We start from the raw sequence: 26167 nt of genomic DNA, 5'->3' as shown, positions 1-26167 counted from the left end.
GGATCCGGGTTTATCGATACTAGAGAGAAAAATGCCAAACCGATTTATTGATTCTCGAGGTAGCGAGAGTAAAGTTTGAATACCAGAAGTGCCGAAGTATTAAGCGGTAATTAATGAATTGACAAACAGCTCCGTCTTATTTTCAGTTTTAGTATTTCGATGTTTGTTCGAAGCCATGATACGTTGACGTTGTCTCTTGGGAAATCATCTTTGTCATTATATTCGCGATCCAAATTTTACGATCTTGAGGATTTAAGGTCGATTTTCCTCATCCCTTTAAACTGAAAAGCTCTGATTGTGTCCCACACTTGTCCCGCTCTCTCGCTCTCTCTCTCTCTCTCTCTCTACCAGTTTTACCTTGAATTATTTGACAGTTGCGTACCGGCGTGAATTTAAAAAACCGTTTAATATTTGAGCAACGGTTAAATCACCGTGATTATCAATTAGGTACATCAATTATCGATTACTTAATGTTGACTGCAGGTGCTTCATTGTATTACTCGAGATTGTAGGTTGTCGAGTATAACAGCGAGAGGCGACAAGGCACGCGTGTCTTTTAATACCTTTTTTACCCACTGCTGCGGTTGTGTGCCAACTCTCGTGTAAGAGTTACAGGATACAGTTACACGTCAGGCTAGGCATACACGTACTTAAATACGCCCGCTCTTCAAGCTCACTTCTAATATCTAAAGAGCCACTTACGCGTATCACTGTTATGGTAATTTGCCGGGACCGTACGTCCAGGAGAGGTTCTCGAAGAATTAGATAACCGGCACGTGCGTAGGTACCCACTGAAAAAGACGCGTGCGATCATCGCCCAGATGCTTCCTCAACGAAATTCATTATACCAGTTTCAGGCTGTACCTCACGGTACACTGAGAGAAAATTTTAGTTCCGATTGACGCTCAGTCCTTGACTATTTTCATTTTTTAACACTATAGAAAAATGTAGTTCTAGATAGAAAATGAAAATTAGTTTTCCAGCTGTTACCGGAAAGTCGGGTATCCGTTACTATTCTCTCTCATTACGAACACTGTTACTATATTTTCTTGCAACTGTTGCAAAAATTTAATGGTCGTGCAACGATAAATTGACGTTGAAGCCTTGTTTAGCTAAAAAAGTAGAGTAAACCTCAGAAACTGATTTTGCGTTGCAATTACCTAAAAAGGATCGACGATAGCGCAAAATGGTTTCGTGTACCTCGTTTTTCGTAATTCCAACAATATTCAAACAGTTTTTTTAACGATACCTGTTTTACTGAATTTTTCTAGTTACTGTAAGAAATGAAATTTTTTCTCAGTGCACCGTCTCAAATTTTCGGTAAATCATTCGGTGCATTGAAAATCGAACATCTTCTGGAATAATTATCATAATTAAAAGACATCCTCGTATTATAGGTGTGTAATCATCTTTTATACTCTCGGTAAGTTGTACTGTCACATCCTTAGAATGAAGTCAATATTAGTTTAAGCTGTTCACCCCTTGACTCTTGATATTTGAATTAAAAAATAGTCCACAATTGTTTAACTGGATTTGTTTGATTAAAAACAACATTTTTAAACTGCAGTATTCACACGGTAACTTTATAGTCATTGGTACGATTTTCATGGAATTTAGTAGGTACCTCCAAATTCTATTTTGATACGCAGTTTTTGCAGTAGCAAGAACAGTTATAGACCATTTTTCAAATATCAAAGCTTCAAACAAAAATCAAATTAGTTACATAATTTATCCATACGATCGTCGATCATTCGCGCAACTTCCCGTATCAACGGCAGCCGTTCAAAGTCGACTTAAAAATGAAGCGCGAAGGGTGACTGCGAAGGCGTGAAAAATTCTTACAGCTAAAGGACGTCGTCGTCGACGGTTTCTATGTGTGTATATATGTATTATATATATATACGTTGAACCTTGTTGAAGAGCAAAATAGGAAATGGAGAACGGGTTTTTAATCAGCGTAGTAGAGTAACCCGGACAATGGTGCACCCCCCTTGTTTCCTCCGCCCTCTCTGCTTCTTGGATCGCGACGCACGCTCCACGCAGGATCCAAACTTGCCCGTTGCCCGTTGGCAAATATATCTGCATGGAAGCTTCGCCGAAAAATCGAACCTTACCGAGGCAAAGGCTGAGGTTGATCGGGTGGACCGCGGCATATGTCGCGCGGTTGATTGTCTGTGCGACTACGGGTTTCGGATTTCATGTCCGTTCATCTATGTACCTTGTGTACGTAGCGAGGGGTGAAGTTCGATTGAACTCGCGGGTGCCTTGTGGTGCCATGCCTTGTTCTTTGTCGTCGAGTAGAAAGAACCAAGAACGAATCCCTAGGTCTGAAATGCTTTGAGAATTCACGAAAGGAAGTATACGTATCGAGCCACTGGAAGACGAGCTCTCCCAAGATTCCTCAGAGTCGGTGAAAAATTGAAACAAGAAAATTCAACACGTGACATGTGGCATTTAAAATCAGAAATATTTACAAACGAGATCGATTGCACTATTTTAAATTCTCTGGACTTGCGTGTCATTTAATTTATAAGATGTACGTAAAACCCGAGAGTCAGTTTTCGTTTGGAGTATAACGTCGAGTGTAAAATATTCGAATGTATATATAAGCATAGAGAGTGTTGGGAACAGAGTTGCGGTAGTAAATCTGTTGATGCAATCTGAGACACCTGATCGAGTCTACGTTCCTCGGGATATCAAATCAGGGGCAGAGTCAACATCCGGTGACGGGTCAGATAGCGTTGCAATCTTATACTTATCCCGAGAGGTGCGAAGGTATCTGGAAGAGTATCGTCACGTTACCTACCAAGAATCAGAATCGATTAATAGCCAAACGGCTTCCCTGGCATTCGGAGCTTATCTTGACTACAAATGCGTCGTAGGTTGAATAATTATTCACACGAAATTGACGCAAGTTAATGACACTTTAGCGACAGTGACGAGGTGCGAAAGGAGTAGAATGCGATAACAAAGTACAAAGTAAGTCTCATTCCGCTTACCTGCGTTAGTACCGTATTTTTTCTTTATGGCGAATCAGGCATCCTCATTTTCACGATGAACGCTATAACGCAACGATTTGATGTCCGTGTCGTAATTTGACTCGTTAAGAAATCGCCGCGTGCAAATTACCGTCGTTAAATGGGTCCTATATCATCCAAGCGGTGAGACAGTCCGCCTATAGTATATCGCCAAAGATGCGTGATTATAAATAAAACATAAGAGAGCCGCCACTGCTGCAATCTTCGTAATCGTTACCGAACTGATTAAAACTGAAGAATCATCGCGATGGTAGGAAGTTGAGACGATCACGAGGAAGTCTTCAAATCCACGACGCGATTTCAGACGGATGATCTTTAAGGTGCGCTCCTTAACTGCGAGTGATCATCATAACCACCTCGTTCACCACCCGTTGGTTGGTTTAGCTAATAATCGCGATGTACGTAAGCAGCAATTTGTCACCTATGAACGAGGAGGTAGTTCTTGATTATGATTAAAGATGATTACACGATCCGCGAGACCTGCGAATGAAAATGTGGTTAATTGCGTCAGCGGTCATCGTTGCACCGCACTTGGAGGCTTTGATACCTGCCGTGTATGTATCAGGTAAGCGCAACACGGTGCCAAGGATCACTTAAGGACGTCGTTAACACTCCGGTAGCAGCCCTTGGAACGTGATTAAGAAGCATTCGCATCGTCCGCCTTACGTCGGTCATCCCGTTGCCTTTTCTCCCGCTTACCAAGACCCAGCGTGTCTCGGTGCTCAGCTTTCGATGCTCAGTGACCATGCGCAGCAGCGCACCGTGATTAGCGTAACAAAGATGACGGAGGTGATACTCCGGCAGTTCGTGCTTGTCGACACCTTTACTGGTCCATAAACGCGGCCTGACACCGGGGATCATCGTGTTATAAAGCCACGAGTGCAGAGGGTGCACGTCTCGCTCAGTTCGCCGCGCTCGGTGCATTCGAGGTGAAAGATCGCCGGAGATACACACTCGTACGGCATTCATGATCACCTGTACACCCTTTCTCGCTCCTCGTACACGTGCACACAAGCCGATCCCGTCGGAAAAGGGAAGGGAAGAGAAGGGAAGGGTTGGGGGACCGAATGGTCCATCACAGCAGCCACACAACCGGACACAGAACGTGCTCAGCGTCGTCCCTCCGCAACGTCGTGCACGTCGTTCAGTGAATGAACAGCGCAGCCAAAGGGTTATTGAGACAAGGCTAAGGTTAATGGTGTTACGTATTTTGCCATCTGTATTATCATGCTAATACCGGAGGCCACGCTTGACGCCACATTTGCATACCTCGCTGATCCTTCCGACGATTTTCGACGACCATCGTTTCGTCCGATGTATCCGTAACAATTGCGTCCCGGGAGATGTTCTCGTTATTGATATACTTACTATCGATTCCACGGTTATTCCATGGGACTTTAACACCACTTTGACATGATTGCTGGGAAAACGTTGTATATCCAAGTAATACACGGTCGACTTGCGTTTGACTTATTGTCGGGTGAAAATTGAGTAAACTAATCGGAGACGGCTGATGAAAAGGGCGCGTATTTGAAGCCAGTCATTGACTAAAGATCAGCAAGATGATCGGGAATCTACGAAGCTTTAAGAAATTTACAGTCTACTCGAACGTAAGTTGACTTGTCGACGGTAAATAATACTCAAGCGAAACTTTGTAATTTCAATAATTATTAGATCTCGTTGATGCTGTTATGTACCTACATCGACTTATCTTAAATTCTGTATAACATTGAGTTCTTTTTTTTTTTTTTAGTTTGTCTTGATCTGGACGTTTTTGACGACGGTCTTTATACCAAAACACAGCTTCGATTTCAGGCTTATTGACAGTCGTTACGACATCTCACAATCGGGCTAATAGTCCGCACCGTCTTGCCGACTTTCTGTCGACTCAAGTCAAGTATTCTTTCATCCGTTGACATACACACCGAGTTCAGTTACCTAGTAATTAATTGATAGTTGACATCTCGACGAGTGTGCCAGCTGGGACCATACATTGATAACGGAGAATGTTTGAGATTTCAGACACGCGTCTCATCTCTGGGTTGATTTTCGAGCTAAACACAGTGACCTCGCTACGAGGTTAGGGTACAGGCAATTCAGCGACCCCTTTGGCTCGTGAAGAGATAGCCGTACGTATGCGAAGAGATAACGGTGCCCGTGCAGAACCCGTGTCAAAGTTGAGCGGCGTCGTCGGTCTGCCGGAGATGTTATCTTGGAAGATGCGTGGCGCTGCAGCGCCGCATGGCATGGCATGGCATGGCTTCGGAACGAAACGTTATCGGAAGAGGGGCAGCTGGGAGGAAGCGCGGGACACGCGTTACGCATTCGAATATTGAATTTCGAAAGCGTGCCCGTGGGGGTAGTTGAGTATTTACCTGCGCTTACGAAATCGGGTAGTGAACTCCAGGAGCGGATCCTCCTTTGACTCCGAGTAGTAATCAGTATCCGCGCCGAGGAGCCGGTCCGGGTCTAATTAAGCTCTAATTACTGGACAGCTTATACACTTCCTAATGGGCAACACGATATCCTACACCGATGGATGGATGGATGGATGGATGGATGGGCGGGTAGATGGACGGATGGACGCTCGGGTCAGCCCCAACGTCGACGGAGATGCTCTTGGGTGCAAAAGGTCCCTTACCCCCTTTGCTCTTACTTCCAAAAGAAGAAACTTCGGCGTGTAAAAACGGCCCGAAGACGTAGGTACCTTTTGCACGGTGGGCATTACCGAAACAGGCGACCCGGTACACCTAGGCTAATCCATTGATACAGCAGTGACTCGTAAATCAGAGGATGAGTCGCACGAGGAACGGGGCAGACGGAGAGACGGACGGATAGATTTTCCGTATTCTTCAGCCGGAGATAAAGCGAGAGAGCTGTGCAGATAGGTGGGGTTGATTCTTTTTTCTTTTCATTTCTTCTCGAGGCAAAAAGGGCCACTGCGGCCACGTAGCGACGCGGAGGAAGAGCTCTCGCCCTGAAAGGTAATTACTTCGTCCTATGTGCAAACAATGGAGCGGTGCCCTTTGTCCGCGTGAGAAACAAAACCTCGGTCAGTTCATGGGTCCCGGTTCCACAAGCCGTCGTGAGGCCCAAACTTATATACCTGACCAACGGGGGTATAACGTAACTGATACTCGACGGCTGGCTGCATGCCTTGCCAGACCCAACCAGATCGGACCGTGTATGTATATACGTGTCTTATAACGTCTTGTGCAATGAATTACACGAGCATTAGTCAACCTCACCATCCTTGCGCCGGGGCTGCGATTCGGTCCCGAAATAGGTGCCGCAGTGATGTGCCCCGCAAAAAGCTCTCTCTCTCTTTCTCTCTCTCTCTCTCTCTCTCTCTCTCTCTCTTTCTTGACGGTGCATTCGAGCGACAGCAATTCCACCATGGAAACTTACCGCGGTTTCTCACCCGCGTTTCATTACCGTGTACAGACATCGCGAAACGTGGAGCTGCGGTGAGGTTTGAGTGGAATCAAGCGTGCCCGGATAAACGACGGATCATGTTGTACTTCCACCCCCAAATCTCTCCTTCGCTCTCGAGAGGGTGGAACGGTTGAGACTCTCTCTTTCTCTCTTTTCCACTCTCTACAGCGCGCGCACCAACCATCCGAACGGTAATCGGCAATCCTGTTAGCACCGTTGACGGCGTCGACGGGACTCGCTCCTCTGGTAGCAAAGGATCATCCTTTAATCCGTTCATTCGCGTCCCCGCGCGAGAGGTACCTTTCCACCGAGTATACGAATCCCCCCCCCCCAAAAAAAAAAAAAACACCCGCACAGGCCCTCGAGCAAGCGGTTCGTTTTCGTCTTCAGGTGCGCGTGACACGCGGTCGATAGGTGAGTTGAATTACAACGCGCAATGTGTTTATGGTGTCTGACTTCGGTTAGCTACCCTCGAATCACCCTTATTCGCACATTGTCTTATTACTACGGAATGAATGAAATACGGGATATCCCTTTTTTGCTCCACCTCGTTCTGCGGCACGACGACAAAGGGAATTAAGGTGTTACTCTAACCATAACCTGGTGCCAGTCATGTTCGTTGACCTGACGATCGAGGGGCGTCCCCAGATCAGTGTCACAGCGATCGCACGCAGCATCCCCTGATCCTTGATCCTAGGAGATGGGATAAGGCGAAGGTGAGACATGGCTGAGAGTAGGTAAAAAAGAAGAAAAAAAAAAAAACTACAAGCGCGGAGAGCAAACTTAATAAACACATCTTACAATGTCCCGAGTGCATAAACTGCACGAGCCAGGGTACAGGAGACTGATCTATCTCCCCGGATTTGTATTATACCCGCGGGGAGAAACGGGACAATGGATAAATGAGATTTTTTGCTATACCGATTGAGATCCCTCCGCAGTGAGCATTGGGCAGAGCGAAGGGTGAAGGGGGGGGGGCTCCCCGGGGAGGACCCTAGAGTATATCGATGATAGGGTGCATCCCTCGGGACGAAGGGAGGGATGGATGAAGAAAGGGTTGACGGTGAAGGCTTTTAGCGCTTCTGCCAAAGCCCGTAAACTTTCAACTGCCATTGTCAACCCGTCGACACGCAATGGTTACGGATTACGTCAAACATAAAAATCCTACGTTCGCCAATCAGCCTCATCCAACGTGTTGAAATGGATTCGTTGGATCGTGCCGATTATTACGGTACGGCTCAGGATTTGCCCTTTAAAATATCACGGATCCTTTCGCGCCATACCCGTCTTGGATTCAAAGCTTCATTGCTCCATGAAGAGGCGGCCGATGTTCGCCGGCACCTCATCGTCGTAACCCCTCGGGGTTGGAAGCGGCGTACGTCCTTCTCGACTACGAGAGCTCGTACATCAACCTGTCATAATTAATGGTCCCTTTTTGTGCCGCGTCTCTCTAGGATCTCAACACTTTGTCTCGACCCGCGAAGGACCGAGATCTTGCCCGATGGGCCGTTTACCATCCTCCACCCAGTAACCGACCGTCCGTTGGCTCGCGGCCGGTGGGAATCACACGATATCTGGACACCGTGACCGACAACTTAATCTCCGCGTCGCGTAAACTGAGACCAACGGTTTTTGCCATCGGTCCGTTTAACGCGCACGAACCTCTCGATTTCGAGCCTCTCTCTCTCTCTCTCTCTCTCTCTGTGTGTCTATTCACTTTACTAGAAAATTACGCGGTGGCGTTGGGTAGTTTGCACCTCGAAATCACGATCCGCTAATATTTATCTCTGTTTTGTGCACGCGAGAATCTTTTTAAATCGGCGATGAAAGTAATCACAGATTTTTCAGCAGAAATTTCGAACCGCTGAATCGTATTATCTTCTTAATCAGTTGATCTTTTTTAAGCTGTCTTTTCTCAACTTTGCACTTCGTACTTTTGAATCTTTCTACTCATAGATATTTCATGAAAATGATCAGATAATAATTGTTTCCGGCAACTGTTTCGAGGCCTTTAACTCTTCGGTGAAAAATAAGGTTTTATAACAATGCAAATATATTTAAGAACGAATTTATTGGCCCAGATTTTTTAAGATAGGGAGAAAAACATTGAAAAATACTGTTTTCCAATAACCTGATTAAAAACGAGTCAATCACAGAACCATTGAGCAACTTAAACTACTTCGACGATACTCGAGTGTCTCGGTTTTTGTGTCGATCGAGTCATTGACCCGGCCGATGGGCGATCAATTTTGTTGATAAAATAGCCCGGTTATCCACGGTTTAATTGTTTCCTGCGTTTCGCCTTGGGTTCGGTTTGGACAAAGGTAAGACACGCATCCGATCGTGGTGGATTTAACGTATTCGAAGCCGGCTGTCGAGGAAGCCGTCTGACCTTTGCCACCAGCAGCATGCATATTCATACCAGGAAACAATCAGCTGTCACAATCGCTTACCGTCCATACGCTCAACTCGATCGTGGATAATTTCCCTGATGAATTGCGAGTCGTGACTTCGGTCGAATCCCCGTACGACAAAAAGTGAGAACCGCGGTTGCGCGATCGGAACTTTGCTGCACCACACTGAGAAAAATTTCATTTGTCACAGTAAATAGGAAAATTGAGTGAAACAGGTATCGTTAAAAAAAAAACTGTTTGAACATTGTTGGGATTACGAAAAACGAGGTACGCCTAACCATTTTGCGCTATCGTCGATCCTTTTTTGGTAATTGCAACGCAAAATCAGTTTCTGAGGTTTACTCTACTTTTTTAGTTAAACGAGGCTTTAACGTCAATTTGTCGTTGCACGAGCATTAAATTTTCGCAACGGTTGCAGGAAAATATAGCAAAAGTGATCGTAATGAGAAAGAATAGTAACGGATACCAGATTTTCCGGTAACAGCTAGAAAACTAATTTTCATTTTCTACCAAGAACTATATTTTTCGATTGCGGTAAAAGATGAAAACAGTCAAGGAATGAGCGGCAAACGGAACTAAAAGTTTCTCTCGGTGCATGTAATTGAAATCGTCGAAGCGGTTCGTCTAGCGATTAGAAGGGCGACACTTGGTCCAAAATTCTTGTTACCGCCTTCTCTGATTCTCGCAAGATCGGATCTTCCTCCGAGACCACGAGCACTAACCAGAATCACGATCGCGAACCCTGACACGAGGCCGTCATCACGGGCTTTACCCGGGTGCTAATCATTGGACTGTGAGCAACGCGGAAGCCATTAGCCATATGGCATATGCCTGGCTGCGCGTCGTTCCGTCCATTCGCATCTAAACACGTTCGTCTTGAGGAGAAGAGGCTTCGAGATGAGATGAGACGAGACGAGCGTCAGGGGAAGAGCCACGCATTCACTGAACATCCGTGATTCGAGAGAGGTGTAAATGCTTCGCTGCATCACATCTCGTTCGTCGTCTTACTTCTTTTTTACTTTTCGTCACCGTACAAGAAAAGAATTGGCTTCGGTCGAAAATCAATCTTTCGAATTTCAACCAATCTTTGGGTTTTCGAACATCTGGAATCCGGAAAACAGGGTTTCAGACAAACTCCCGCTAGATGAAAATATTTTAAACTTACAGGATTTTACAATCAAATGATTATAGGCATGAAAGATTGCCGTGTCTTGTTTAATTTGAACTTCCGGTTCTACCGGAGATAAATTGATTCTCAATGTTTAACCGACATACCCACAATTTTTTCGCCATGTTACTTTTTCTGAATAAGCGATTATGTTTTTCCCAGTTTATAGATTTATTTTCAAAAAACGTACAAAGCTTTGTTTTTCAGAAATTCTTTATTTCTCAACTCTTCTTTTAAAACTTTTTCACTCAACCGTTTTCCAGATCACTGCGAAAGTCCGTCGGATTGTTTCCCTTCTTCTTGAAAATTGCCGGTAGTTTCATTCTCCGGCTAACCGGACTGCTTGAATTTTTCCTCTTCATCACTTCGTCCTTAGAAGAATTATTAGCTATCCAGTAATTTTCTGCAAAGTAGGCACAGATATGTATATAATTTTTAGTTCTATTCTCAAAGCTAATTACGATCTGGATCGCCGCCGTGATATTCTAAGATTTTCGAGGGTCAAGCGAGTCCGTTATTCCGAGTCAAAACGGTGATCACCATTCAACCGTGACAGTGTAAGAATGCAACAAGGGGTAAAAAAAAAATAAAAAAAAAAAGATTCGCTCAGCCGAGTATAATAAAAAGTTTTGATATATGGACAGCAAAAATAATTTTACAACGACGGGGAATTGCTTCTTTCTTGGAATAACGAGCTCCCGGCTAAGCCATAAGCTAGCAAAGAATTTCTATGGAATTGTAAAGTTACCGTCAACCGCAATTCGAGCGAAATATATTCACTCACGCTTCTTGTAAGATCGGCAACTTATTTTCGTTCGAGAGACGGACATTTCTGTGAGCGAATTCGCGCCTCGTGAATTAATTTATTATCGCACCACCGGACTGAGAGGCTGGGAATTTCTATTCTCGGTATGTCACCATGTATAACCGGTACTTTTCTATGACGTTTGAGAAAGAATTAGACGAACGTACTTGTTCTACTGCCACTTGTTGCTTGTTCGGTTTCAGATACGTGTCACGTGGTTCTTCTAGCGTTTGCCTACAAAGGTCGTCGTCATCGTCATATGAGTGAGCAAACGAACGAATGGCGAAGCAATTTTTTTTATCTTCTTCTTCTTCTCCTTCTCTTTCTCTCACCTTGTTTTCTTCTTATTATTTTCTCTTCATTTTTCGTCTTCTCAGACACGGCGTGATATTATATACCGCGTAAAGATGAATCGGCGAGTATCTTCTCGCAGTTATAAATATACACCGTATAGCTGTTGTGCAGGCATGGTTCGTACAAGAGGCGTCGGATAACGACGCTGAAACACAACCCACATCCTTAGATTAATACCGGTGCATTAATCTTCGTCTTAATTAATAATATACAAATTATCCAGCCTTTCCTAATTAAGCTTGTCTTCTCTCAGCTACGCAGTAGATGTTTTCCCCCCTCTCTCACTCACCGCATCCCCAGAGTCGGTTCCTTGCTCGCGGTGTCGAAATCGCCGACCGCGTTACACGGCCAATTATTTGCAGAGCCACCGAGAGTGGGTGCTGTTTGTATTGTGTACGTATAAATTAGGTATACATTCATTCCCAACACGCGATATCAAAACCCTTGGAATCAACACTCGGGATGAAATTACTTCGTCGTCTCATTTCTGATGAAAAGTCGACTTCATGTTTCTCCCGGATGCACGAAACGTTCCAAATAGTTATAAACATGAAACGTGAAACCTAGGAAGGTAAAATCAAAAATTTATACCACGATTGAATCTGTGTAACGTTTGTTATTCCAAGTGAAATAACTAGTTTAATGCCTCATAGCACCGGTGCTGTCCTTAACTGTATCGCGATAGGATCAATGTCACGGGTTTACCAAACAATTCCGATTGGAACTAACGCAATCAATTCTCTTTTACCGTAGCAGTGATCGCTCGCTGTACAAAAAACAGGTAGATAAATACGTAGCGGCACCGAAGGAGAGATCGAGAGTGAGAAGATAGAGAGAGAAATATCTGGCGAGGGGGGGAAAGAACTGAACAACAGCGAGCTAATCAATCTCGAGGTGTGTATGTAGGTATGATAATACCCAGGGTGCAGCGTGTTGACCGACCAGACACAAAAGCCGCGACCAGCGCAATCCTGTTTTCAACGGACAGACGTGACGCGGCATTTTGCCACGGACTGCACTCGAGGCGGAATTTCGAATTCGGATGATCTGCGTGGTCTACGAACCCTGACGAAAAGGGGTCGCTCTTTCTAACCCGTTCCGGAGCAACAAGTTGGCATCTAAATTGACCGCGGCATCGCAGCATCTTGAAAAGTGAAAACCAAATTAACTCGTACGCTACACAGTGGGGTAAAAACGACCCCAATATATGTTAATTTGATCGAAGATGAGTAATGAAATATCGTATAAATCGTTAATTCATTCTCTTTTCAAGAATTTAACCTCTCTCACTCGAGTAAATACCTTTTTTTTCAACGTGCAGTAGCTCCGTATTTTTTTAGTTTTCTTGAATATCTGTGGCTTGAGAGTTACTCGGTCAATTTTCACCTGAAAATATTGAGAAATAATCGAGTCATGATTTTTCGAGTAGAACGAAAGGCGTGCGGCGTAAGGGTTGAGAAAATAAAGACATCGAGGAGATGAGAGGAAGAAGAAATGATTTCTCCGAAATGAGGAAAGAGGGAAGAAAACAGCTCCGACAAGTGATTCCGTGGTCGCAAAGTTCACTCGATATACGTTGCGGCGTCAAAACATGGACAACAATTGACTCGATATCGTCGTGAGTATATAAAGTTGCTAATATTCATTCGGGAATTCCCCCTGTGTGATCAACACGCGTGTTACGCGATAATCCTCTCTTCTCTCGTATTTTTTCCCTCTCTTACTTCGTGCGCGCGTCTGTTTTATTGGAGAACGCCGCAGCGGTGCGTAACGTTTTGGGCTTGTTAAGAGCACGCATGGTGTCACATATCGAGAGTTGCACGAGGCCCAGCGGGAGTCACATATTCGAGTAGCTTATTGCCGAGGTGTTGATCTGGCAGAACTAATTTGTACAAGCTCAGTCCGATGCCTTCCCTCAATACCGCGCTAACAAGAGCGCGCGCCTCTTTAACCATTCTAAAAGCGCGGGGATCGCGTCTGCTCGAGAGATCCGCGGCTCTCCAGGCACTTCAACGGAGCCTTCAGACCTTCCATAACCTGACCCGTTCTCCCCTCAGGATGCCCGGCGCGCGCCGTTGCCACGGAGATGAGCCCGTGTATCCATCCATTCGAAGCCAGTGGTAATCGGCTAAGCCTTCGTGCGACAAGACCATTATTAAAAACCCGACAGCCCCCCGCGTCATGCTCGATATTCCCACATTGTGCGGCTATGCCCAAGGCTCAATTTGCCGGAAAGAGTCGCCTTTCTTCTTCGCCTTCTACGCCCGTTTTTAACGCGCTGAAAAACATCGTGTGCGGTTCCCGACCGTTGCGGGGGCTGAGTTTGCGACCTTTATTAGTCGTTATTACGCTCTTGTTACCTGGTCGCCTTCACCAGCCACACTCGATTAACCAGATTCAATCTTCGTCCAGCCTCCCCTACTACCACCCAACCTAACTCGCCTAATAACAGGCTCCAATGGATAGAATGCTAATGATTTCATGCCGTAAAATAATAGACGGACCCCCTTATTTGGCAATGTCGCATATTGTATATTCGAGCTTTACGAGTCAGGGTTGGGATCAACGTATGCCGCGCCATAAAACTCCCCATGGAACACGAGAGCTGGTTCCCACCGTGGAAACACGGACTTCTTGGGTACGCCTGAATCTGGATCAGAATCTACTCTTCATCGGATTGCGACGGGTTTTTATCACCTTGGTATCAACGAAGCGTGCAGACTTCCGAAGGAAACTATACTGTTATTGCAAGGTGAATATCGGAACGATAGCAATCGGATTTACGCGTATCTACCCCGTAACATCAGCAGAGAGCGTAAGTGAGCATGCAGGAGCGATCAAGACGTGTGGAAAACCTCCGGCACCTGCAACCATTCGTAGTAACTATCGCACACATTCGTATTGTAAAATATCCGTGTATACGCAGGCATGGATCTGCTCCGGGGCTAAGAAATCTAAGCACCAACGAGAATGTAAACGGGTTTTATGGTCGGCGTGTTCCTTCCAGATGTTAACCACTTACCGAACGCAAATTGCAGGCTGTGTAACCACCATTGGCTACTCGCTTTGTAGTAAGTTTCGATTGCCGAGGAATCAATTACGGACTCATTTTACTGACCATTACTGCACAATGAGCTGCGCCCAACTTCTATCTCATACTCTGACCGTGAAAGAAACCTTGCCGCGTATCTTTTCTATCGGTATTCATTCATTCTTCGAAGCAGCCAATTGTCATTGACGTCGACGAAAGGAGGATTCAATTATTCGTTTCTGAGCCGAACGACATGCCTACAAATATACGTGCCAATTGCGAGATCAATCAGTCGCGTTGTTAAGTTTTCGCCGGTTGGTACAACAGGCAGAAAGAGATGAGAGGAATTGTTTCGATGGATGAATTCGGTTGTCAGAGAGGCGGGCAAGAGGATAGCCGTTGTCTAGAGGATAAGATTAGTAAAACAATATGCCATCACTGCTTCCAGTGTCTTTGGAAGCGAGTGAATATCCAGGGGGAATATCAATCGAGGAAATTTACGGGCAGGACAACCGACGACTACATTCCTTGAATAAATTACGCTTCATCCAGGAACGCAATCACAGTCGCATTCAAGATGCCATTCGGCCAAAGAATAATTTCCTTCCTTTTTACTCCACTTATTATCGTCACCGTATTCTCTCGCTATCCTGCAGTTGTTTGCGTGTCAATTTCTTCATTTCTTCATGGCATGCTTAATGCTCGTCGAGGCCATTTTAGTATCGGTTTTCAGCATCTTGGGGTAGCATTATGGAGAATTCTTGGTATTAGTTTTTCAAAAAAGTTTCTCATAGTTCTTCGCATACCAATTATTGGATGTAATGCCGAGTGTAGAAAAATGACGGTGTTTATTTCGACGATCTGCAAAGTAACCCCTCGAGTCAAACATTCCCTAACTCCATGACAAGAAGAGGTTGGAAATCACTGACTGTGTGTTAAAAATTACAAAAATCCTTACAAGTCATATGTCGCTAACTTCACTGTGAATGGCTGTCAGCATTTCTAGGTTGGTCACAAAAACATTTTCCTCAATTTCCATATTTATAACACACCTACTGACGTTTGGTTTCCAGACGTTACCCGCGTTATCAGGCCAGCCTGTAATTCTTTATCTCGAATACATTTAGTGCTGCTCATTAAAGAACTACCGGGAGAGAAGTCCGATAGCGAACTGAGTTATTACACTGTAAAGTAAACTGCGCCGCCACATCACCACTGCCTCAGTCCGTCGTCTGTTTAGACCCGCCTCTCGTCGCTCGCCATTCGAGAGGCCATCGATTGTCATATTAGCTATTCATTCCAAGGGTCTCGGGATTAATCCTACGGTTGGCGAACCCCATGGCCAGATCGTTCGCATGCTCGTGAAACTGAATCCTCAACATCGTTCACTTCGACCTTCTATTTGCCGTACGGTGCTCTGGCAGTACAGTATTTGAAAAATTGACTCAATTGGAAAATCAAAATCATGGAATATTCACGTGCCCGTGTACCTGGATAGTATTTAATCAGCACACCCGATGTGGCGTAGAACCATAGTATCGAACTCAGGCATAATCTTCCCAACCAGCTGCTCGGATCCTCAGTCATACATTATTCTCTTTGATGAATTCACTGCGGATTGGCACTGCACGCAGAATCGTCACTCATCGTCAGTTTTTACATTCAATCAATAATTGCACATTTTTTAATCAGCCTTTTGTCCCTGTGAATAGATCGAGTCTAATAAATTCCACATGAAAAAATGATGGGGAAAATGTGACAGCAGAGACAACGGAAAAAGAACCAATTGCTCGTGGTACCAATGATTAATTTCCGCAGGTACGGTACAAGGGAAGGAACGACTGGCCGTACCTACTGCGTTTACGCTAGAAGGACTTCGCAACAGGTATGCATATTGCATACATGCAAGCTCACGCGTGAAAGCTCGGCAACCCCTGGTATTATATTGAGTTACGGATAATCCTGAACGTCGGTTCCTCCGAGGTAATTAATGTGTTTCTTGTTCGATGTTTTCTTTGGACCTGGGGGAGGGGGGATTTGCAATGATAAAAAGAGAGAGGTGGAGAGGAAGAGAGCGAGAGAGAAGAGGGTGCCCGTATAAGGATAAAGTATGCGCGTCCCGTCGGCCCGGTCAAACTGACCATCGCATCCTCAGGAAGAGGGTCTATCCTAGTCGGTGCATTTCTTTCTCACACTGCGCCCTTGCGCCGGACATCTGGACACGGGACAGCTGTCCAGGGGTCCACCCAGGGGTCCGAAGAGGGTAGAAGAAGAGGAGTAGTTCACTTCGGCGAGGAATCGTCTAAGCAAATCTCGAGCCCAAACGAGACGATCAAAAGTCTTCCGAGCTCTGTTACGGGCATAATAATATTTCCCATTGACAATGGGGATTCCACGGGTGAAAATACAGATTTCTGGAGGCTAGGCAAGGGGTCGATGAGATACCCGTGTGACCCTCGTTCTAACTTTTACCGGAAAATATTTTCTCACCGCGCAACCGTGAGGTTAGGAAAACGATGTCGATCGTATTGCGAAAACCATTTTCTTTTTTAATCAAACGTAAAATTCTAAGGGAGTTGCGCGTTCGTGGCGTGGCTTGACTTCCTGCGCCACCCACGGGGAGCGACGGACCTCCCTTCTTGGTAGTTTTCGAAAACCCTGACACTTGTCCACCCACGTTGCCTGCGGAGGCGTTTCCGCCCTTCGCTACCTGTTGGGGCTACTAGATTTTAGTGAAAGCCCTAGGTCTTATGGAAATTAAATGGCTACTGGCAATTAGCATATTTTTAAATTCCCGAGAAATCTCCCGTCGGGAGTATTCGGAACGATTGCAGTGTGTGTTTCGGTATGAGTGGTGCACTTCGGTTCTCCGTCCTCACGCGTGCTTTCCCATTTTTTTTTCTCTCTAATGCAAACCAGTGAAGTTCTCGGCTTCTCTTCACTACATAGATACAACAATAAACAGCGTTTTTAACGATTCTTTATATTGTGACTAACAATTGATGGACGGTTATTTTCGTTGGGTTTTTCTTCTCTTGACACGAGACACGTGTGCTCCCGAATTTTTCTGTGCTCTTCGTAGCCCTCCTCGACTTCCACAACCTCAGATAATTCACCGTTAAACTCGTAGCATAGGCAGGCACGTGAAAACGGTTACATTAACGCGCTCTATGCGGCAAAAAATTACAGGATCCAGCTTCTTCAAATTTATTGTGTCTACATAATGTGCCACAGAGTGATGAACAAGTTGGAGAAAGAGAGAAGTAGAAATTACCAACCATCGCACGCATCAATCTTTAACCAGTTATGCCAATGCCAATGCTCTGGTGCAACGGATTCGCAGTAGTGGACAGTGTCCAGTACGTCCCGTCCAGGGAAACTGGTTCCTCTCAGTCTGTGCGGGACGTCCCGAGGCAGGGCTGTTCTCGTGGGATCCGACCGGCAGGAACTTGATTTCGAATTTTCATCGTCGGTAAATGCATACAATATATGTGATAGAACGGCGTGGAACGGAAAAGAACAAGTCGATCCTGATTTCGGCCCACCTCGAGTAACTCGTTTCCAGTTACGGGTCGTCCCAGTCGCCGGTTCTATTCCTTGACCACCGCAGGATCCCGCGATGGACGTTGACAGTGCCTCGAACCTCCTAAAAGCGTCCCAGGACCTCGTACATAGGAGGTCACAAACGGTCGCCAAGACCGGCAACATGTGACGCCACTTTCAGATGGAATAATTAAGTCGACAGAGTCTTAGCAACGATGGGTACCTATCGTTGAACACTCGAGAAGCGACGCTTACGTGGCTTCTAGAAATGTCTTGGATCGATTGAAAATCGTCGCTACGCTAACTTTCCAGCCGATTGGGTCATCAGCGATTTTTTCACCGATCACACTTTGTGGCAACGGTTTCTACCAAGATTAACCTCAAACGTTCCGTGTGTCGAATTTGTGTTTTCCTGCAAGTTGACCCAGGCCAAGGTTCGGGCTTGACATCACACGGTCCACTTGAACCGTGTAATTTGAGCCGAATCAGAGTGTGGAAGCGAGAGAGATGAGAGGAGAAATGGTGTGGTAAAAAATTTCTGCCAGATCCTGCGGTGTGTTGTAAAGTGCGAGTCGAGTCCCGGGTGACGTGTCAGCGTTGTAGACGACCCGTGGAATGGTTCAGGCATGGTGGTTCAGAGTTCCGAATTTTGCGATAATTACCCAACGACCCCAGGCCCTGTCCACATGGTTTGCATCAAACAGCGAACCGCTTGGCCTCCTCGGACCGAAAACAGAAATAGAGAAACAGAAACGACGAGGCTTGGTGCGGTCGTGTTTTGAAACGCAGAGTAAGTAGACTTGTCGCGCGTTGTAAGCTCGTTTCATCAAATTACTGGCGTATGTTGTAACGCGTTCTCAGAACGTTGGAGCGCAAATAAGAAATATAGTAGCAAGAGAAAAAAGAGAATTTCCATAGTTTTTGTTCGAACCACTGCGCCTGGAATAAAAATGCGTACATACGCCGTCTGCGCAAGATACTAATTCCTATTGCGCTGATGTATGTACGTTGTGTACGGTACTAATGGTGAGAAAAAGCGGGAGTCTTCGTGTCAACAAGCCTGCTCAATGTGCGTCGGAACATAACGTTGATGTGTGTAATTAATGAGATAAATACCATCAGTCAAGTATACGTGTCCACTTATCATTCGCAGAATAAGTCGATAATTTAAATGTTTTTATACTAAAATATTATTACACACATACGCGCGAGTGTCGCTTACATAACCAGCCGCTATCGCCATCACTGCTATCGCCAGCCTCGTGTGGAAATGTTTCACCAACGATATTACAACGCTGCGTTAAAAGATTAATAACACACGATAACGTGCGGTTAAAAACATACGGTTTGATTCAAGAAAAGTAGAACTGCACTAAACAGAGAAAAGGAGACCTCGGGACTTGTTCATTCCCACAGGATTACCGCATACGTGAAGTGTGCCTCCGGTAGCGAATGCCGCATTATTCCTCCTATCTATCGCCTAATGTTGCGGAAGAGCCCCGAGAGGTTATAAATATATTGAAAATGGAGCGAAGCTCGATCGTGGGAGTCGATCGTTCGGCACTCAAGATTTCGAAGGAGCGGAAGAGAGACCGGACCCACTCCATTATGCCCCATAGGATCCTTTATTTCTTCGCCGCGTCTGGTCATTGTCGGATCGCATGCTCTGCGGTATCCTGGTCCATGCACCCACATGCACTCTACCGGAGTATTGTGCGACTTTCGAGCATTGTGCCGACGCACACGCAGCACCATCCTCGAGGACTCTCTTATTCCGAAGCCGCTATTCACTCCCTGACCTTGTTTGTTTGTTGCGTATCCTTGTCAAAACACCCGCTACACCGACGCTACAGGGTGCTAAACATTTCCTAGTTGTTGGCCCCGGTTGACCATTGTTATGTGGTCAGTGTACGAGGTCGGGCGTTCCTCGTTCATGGGGGGTTCTTAATGTGACCAGGATGCGTGGGTTTACGTCCGAGGTCGGATTCCACCACCTGTTAATGCCGACGAGAAAAAAATGACTTTGATAATGTCTGGAAGATCGTTGGTTGGTATTGGAATTACGAAATTCATATTCCGTACATGCGATCTCCGATCGTTACGTACACCGTGTATAATTGCGATGATTTATCAAGCCCGTTTTCCTGTCTCATCAGCATCGTCCTCGTATATAATAAGAGTCAAGGGGTATACGCATACGCCTCCGATTTATTATCGCGTATCTCTTATTCCATTTGTTTTTTATCGACCAGTAACTAGGCGATGATTATAATTATTCTCCGGGACCCCAGTCCGTCGATTAAACAAGTTATGATCCGCACTTTACAGTATCAAACCTCGGGTGGACGCTCATTTCTATCTTTCACCGTACCATACTGACGTAAAAAATTCTGCTTGTACTCTTCAAGCTACCGCACGGACGTAGAATGCGTCCAGTCTTCGAAGGGATGAAAACCGACGTCCGCAAAGTCGGACGTTGAGTTGGCTGGTTTAACTCAGCCGAGACTTTCTTCCGAATACGATGATTTTCACCGTGCCTACCAAAGAGTGAAAAGCAGAATCCCGATCGAAGAGCCCCAGCCATGCGAAGACGAGGCCATACCCTCGAGTCACGAGTCGCGGTGAATTTGATTTCCGTCGACGGGTCACAGTGGGAGATATACTGCCGCGAGTGACAGGATATGGGAAACTCTGTGGGTCCGGCTGCGTAAACTTGGGGCTGCGGTTCGTCCCCCTGCAGGCTTTGGTCAGGCCGAAGAGCCGAGGCGACCCTTGCTCGTCCGACACGGTTCATAAACGTTTTAAACAAAATTCGGAAAATCTGAATCCGGGAGAGAAAGAAACGTAAGAAGGGAGAGAAAGGTGGAGGGAAACTTCGGTCCGAGGTGTGCGACGCTTGTTAATAACGAGGTACGTAGGTACCTGCTTTCTCTCTCTCTCCTTTTATCGCATGGTCAAACCAAAACCAACACCAGACCGCATGTGGTCCGGGCTGCATGGGCTTCTCGGATCTAACAAGATTCGTTCTTCGGATTATTTCCGCATTTGCACCATGTGGGAAAACCGCTTCGTCTATGGAATTTACTTATGGATTTTCTCAGCTACGTGGCTCTCGTTGTAAGGTAGCTACGCGTACGGGTGAACGACGGCTTCATAAACTCGGAACGAGATGCGCGTAGCTCGGTTGCTTTGAATTTTACCATTTATACAAATCTCAAAATGACCTCGTGATATAATTTATATGTACCTCGTTAATCGTGACTTGAAACTCCGTCTCTTGACAGGCTTCGTAAGTCGCGATGTGTCATCGTTTTCAAGAGGCGAGATGTGCCGGTCAGACCTTTTTTGAAACAGCCTGAAACTCGCTGGAAACTCAAACACTCGCTTTACGACGTTCAAAGAGCAGCGTAAATAGTCATTTTTCTTTGTCGAAAATACTGGGACACCGATTTGGAATATATTCAGCACAATATTGTGAACGATCAAAGATGCGAAATGTCGCTTTGGCTTCTGGCCAATGGAAATCGTTGCGAAAACTTCGGTTTTAAATCACCATCGAAGCAATTCTGACGAGTAACAAAGCTGTAATTTCGAGTCTTTTAAAGACGTGCAGAATGTTTGAAGACTCATATCTACTAGACTGGATTATTGAAACGACGAATTCCCACCTGACGTTAAATGTTCTTGTTTAAAGTCAGACTTATTCATCCACATTCCTTGCTTCTCGAGTCCTGATCGTAAAAAAATGAATGATTCAAAAAACAAGTGACAAGGGTAGCGCGGATTAGTCAATCAACTGTGGTTGGTCTGGTCGTGATCTTGTCTGAGTACACTCGGGTCAGATTATGACCGATGATCGGTCTGCGATCGTAAAACGGGATGATAACTCAATCGTCGCTGTGTAATTTGACTTGAAGTGGGCTAAGGGGATGCAACGCGTAGCACGAGATATAAACTCGATACATACTCGAGGTTATTTATGAGGGTTTATCAGATCACACCACTTCACGTGGATATTGGGTTAGGTACGTGAACGCAGGATACAAATGTGCATTTCAGCTTCTTGAGCCGTCGTTATGACATCGTTAAATCATCGTTAATGAGGAGCGTGTTAACGGTATTGATATCGCATCTCCGTTCAGAGGCCAGACATTGGCGTTTTTGAGATAAGATCAAGAGGGTTGAGCGGAGTGACTAACGTTATGTTATAAAAAAACGTAAAACCGCGGCGGCGGAAAACAGTTTCATATTGTATATACCACATTACGGGGTGCACTTGAAGAAATATTTTTCCATTATTTTTCTATTGACGAGGCTAACCGCTCGGCAATAATTTCCGCCCTTCGAGAAAATGAAGCAAAACAAAAAAAAAAAAAAAAATGTGGGAAAACAAACGGAAAAAATAATCGACTCCCCGTGCACGCTAAAAATCTAAAGTATTATTTCTTGCTGCTATTTCAACGATTCGAAACCCTGATATAACGCGCGTATAGGTATACGTATAGGATAAGTCACTGCAAGCATTCATCGCGGTTACTTATGATTTTGTATCGCTCCATTTAACGCTATAGCCGTTACCAGACCAAAACGTTATTTCTACCACAGCTCACCCTCTTTTCGAACGACACTCGATCAACGATCAAACGTCAAACTCTCTTTCTCTTATTTCGGAATAACATCATCGTCTTGTTTAAAAATTTCTTATAATTATCATTCATCCGAGTGAATTCATTCGTCGGAGACCGTCGCACTCGTATGTCGTTATTTGGTAATTTCTAGTCATTTGAACGAGGGTGGTGCATTTGGTCCGCCTCGTGTTTTTCATTTCTTTCCCTTTTTTCCCGTTCCACTCTCTTCGTCCTTTTTCTCTCTACCTCCCCTCCCCCTCTCTTCCCCGCCGAAACACATTAAATTAAGTTACGGTCCGTGGATTTTTAACGCAGTTATGGGAATTCGAAAGTTATTTATGTTCCTGGCGGAGTGACACACGATAGCGGTAAGGACTACCACCGATAGTGATTCGTACGTATAACCCACTCACACATATTCAACCAAGATCGCACGGTGTGCTCCATGGGATAGACGTTGGGGAAAAAAAAAAGTGAAAAGAAGAGAAACAGAAGAAGAATGAGTAAGACTGGAACTAGGGAAACCATGCTCGAGTTTTCAACGTCAAATAGTCATAAAACTCGGCGCATATACTTGTGTACGTATTATATGATACATACATGCACCGCAGACAAATATTTTCAACGATCATCGTACGGACAGTAACACTTGATGTGTTTTAGTTATTTTTTTCTCACGCTAGTCCGACCGAAAAGATGATCCTCTCATCAAAAGTCGATAGAGACGATCGAATGGGAGGTAGTAAAATAAAATAAAAAAGCAACGGCTGCAAAATTTCTATGGTTAAAAATGGACGAAAGATAGAGAAGGAAGCATCGGAGGAATGAGGAGGGAAAAAAATGTCTCGTTCGACCCCGTGGAAAATATGATATATGCATGTCCGAAGCCGCAGGACGAGGATTAGTCAGGACGGCAGGTCCGCGTCCGTCAAAGTGCGCACCGCACTGCCTTAGAAGGGTCCTTCTTTCGAGGCAGCAGCAGGAGGGTCGCATTTTTTTTTTTTCTACCCATTCTAAATATGCATTATCCAATTTAGTTCGATTACACGGACTAGCCCATGACGCTGGGCTGCTACCCAATTGGCCCCGTGCCTGCCTGTCTGCCTACCTTCCTTCCTTCCTTCCTTCCTTCCTTCCTACCTCTGCCTCACTTTGCTCGTCCTTTTCATAACCCTCCTACGCTGACGAGGACGTAAAAACCTAATTTAAAAATGCTTAATAGCCGAACGTTCGACCGGCTCGAACTTATGGTATCGTATATTCGTACTCGTAAGCGTGTACGAGTGTTTTATTGGCTCGAAAACCCGAGTGACAAAATTTCAGCGACGTTCGCACGGTAATTTTTAACTCTTACGCTGCACACCTCTTGCGTATAACACTGGGTGTCACAACGGGGTCGTTGGAGACTCCTGCGCATCAAAAATCATTGCGTAGAAACTGATATATCGATTCAAATATCTTGTAAAAGTTCTGGGACTCTTTTATTGTTGACTATATTTTATGCCGAATTAGTTATCTTTAGCAAATGAAATTTTGAATAAGAAAAAAAAAAAATAGGGAAATCGATCATTCTACTAGAATAATAAAATTATGATTATGTGAATTTTTAATATATTGAGCTGCAAACTGACTAACACTCAAGCACAGATATTTATGAATAAAAATGTCAAGGTACTGCGGAACGAAAAAAGGTATTTGTTTGAGTGAGTGAGGTTGAATTTTTGGAAAAAGAACGTATTAACGATTTTTACTACATTTCATTATTCATCTTGGATCAAATCAGATTATTTTGGATGTTTTTCACGTGGATTTTATGGTGAACATACCGTGGGGTCGTATTGAATCCAGTGTGCAGCGTAAGTGTTGAGAGGAAATGTTCAGTCACACAGTCGTTCAAAGTATTCAGCTCGGAATTCAGTGTTGACTGGTTTTAGTCTCTTTGCACTATAATTTGAAGATTATATTTTATGACGTTGTGGAAACCGGGAGAAAAAATTTCAGAGATTTATTGCTACTATGTATGAAGAATATTCTAGTGTAAAGAATCACGCGAGTAGCTTGTTCTAAAATTGTGTCATTTTATAGATGTTGCAAAAAAATGATTTATCCATGAGCTTGCAACAACATCTTGAAGGTTGATTCCCATCAACTCTAACCGGATTTTTTGATCCTACGAAATTTATCCTGTAAAAATCAGATGTTTCTAAACTATGATGACCGTAATTATATACTACAGTAGGGAATATCGTGCAGAATTGGATGGATCTCGAGCGATGAAGAGATTCTCGTCCAGTATAGAAAGGGCGCCGCGTTTATCTCCATCTGGATAATTAATTTCGAAAGTTAGTCCAGAGGGAGAGAGTCACTTGCAACGGTCGATCCGAACAATAGACAGGTATACTACCCATGTATTATCGAGCGGACAGCCGAGACCGGAGGGCTGCGGATGATCCCGTAGGGCAATTGAATTCCCAGTCCATACATCCCGCGAGGATGGAAGGGAATATAGCAAATCGCTGAAACCACGGCGTAACATCAGGCGCAAGAGTCAAGGAGCGCGAGATAAGGAGATAAGGAGAAAAGGAACCGTAACGAGAGAAATCCGGTGTGGTTTTGTGCACCGTGAGTGAAAAGGGCGCGAGAGTGAAAGCCGAGGCGAGAAATTTTCGTTATTTAAAAACGAAAGCCCTCTGACCCAACCTGCAAACACGACCAGCGAACAATAATCCCCGAACACCATTCTTGTTTTCCCTCTAAAGTGGAAATTAGTCAGTGTCTGCTTTCCGCAACGTCTATTCCAGTTACGACGAATTCAACAACGATTTCACGCCCTCCCGCAGTGCTCTGGTTATCCCCCGTCGACCCAGTCGCTACGGGTCATCCGCCCGAAGTCGCCCTCGCAGGAAACCCACCAAGGTTTGGACCCTTTGCATTTATTGGGCCAGTTTTGTGGTTGATTTCAGTATTCCAGGTAATTTGTACTTCGGAAAACTGTGACACTGAATTTTCGGCATGGTCTGACCGAAGTGCAACCCAACGTGCTGCACTCTTCTTCTTCTTCTTCTTTTTCTACTTCTACTGCTGGAAAATCGTTCATTGAGTCTTCATGATCCAGAGGATAACCGGAAAGAATTCGTGACGTCGATCACCGACGAGATGCTCGAAATGATGTGAGAAAAAATAATGAGATGCTGTCGAGTTGCAAGTATTAGAAATAACTATGTTCAGACTGGTCCACTGATGTCTGTAGCTTGTATGTGTGATAGGAAAGGATGGAGGACTTGCTAAATATCGAGAGTTCTCAGGCTCTATTCCAATTCGCCACGAATAGCGGTGGAAAAAGAGAAGCATAAGAAATGAGAAAGAGCTGGTTTATAGATAAAAAGAAAAGGTTGGCTTCCATCAGTTGGCCTGACACACGAATCAATTTGCTTTGACACGGTCAAGTCGTTGACACGGAACTGTGGCTCGGATCCTTTTTGTTGCACGTCACACCGTCGGCGAGACTGTACGGCTGAAAAGAAAAAGAGGGGGCAGACGGACCCGGGCCATCGCAGTAATTCTCGGTTCATTGCTGAGGATGGTGCTGCCGTCTGAGCCCCGATGCCTCTCATCCTCTGCGTGGCGTCTCGCTTTAGCGCGGCACAAAACCATAATCGACAAACAAATGACGAGCCGTAAATACATTAGCGCGGAGAGGTGCCAGAGGTGGGTGTGTCCGGTATTAATAAGCAGTCATTAGAAGACACGG

At 45.0% G+C, this 26167-nt stretch overlaps 1 protein-coding gene across 5 annotated transcripts in view; it reads left to right on the top strand.

Annotated features, from left to right (window-relative positions):
• PIG-V (phosphatidylinositol glycan anchor biosynthesis class V) overlaps nt 1-26167 on the top strand; it is a 207922-nt gene that overhangs the window by 147259 nt on the left and 34496 nt on the right. The window lies entirely within an intron of this gene.

Source organism: Neodiprion pinetum, chromosome 5 (assembly GCF_021155775.2).
Source record: "Neodiprion pinetum isolate iyNeoPine1 chromosome 5, iyNeoPine1.2, whole genome shotgun sequence".
Taxonomy (NCBI): domain Eukaryota; kingdom Metazoa; phylum Arthropoda; class Insecta; order Hymenoptera; family Diprionidae; genus Neodiprion; species Neodiprion pinetum.
This window is presented reverse-complemented; position numbering and strand designations above follow the sequence as displayed.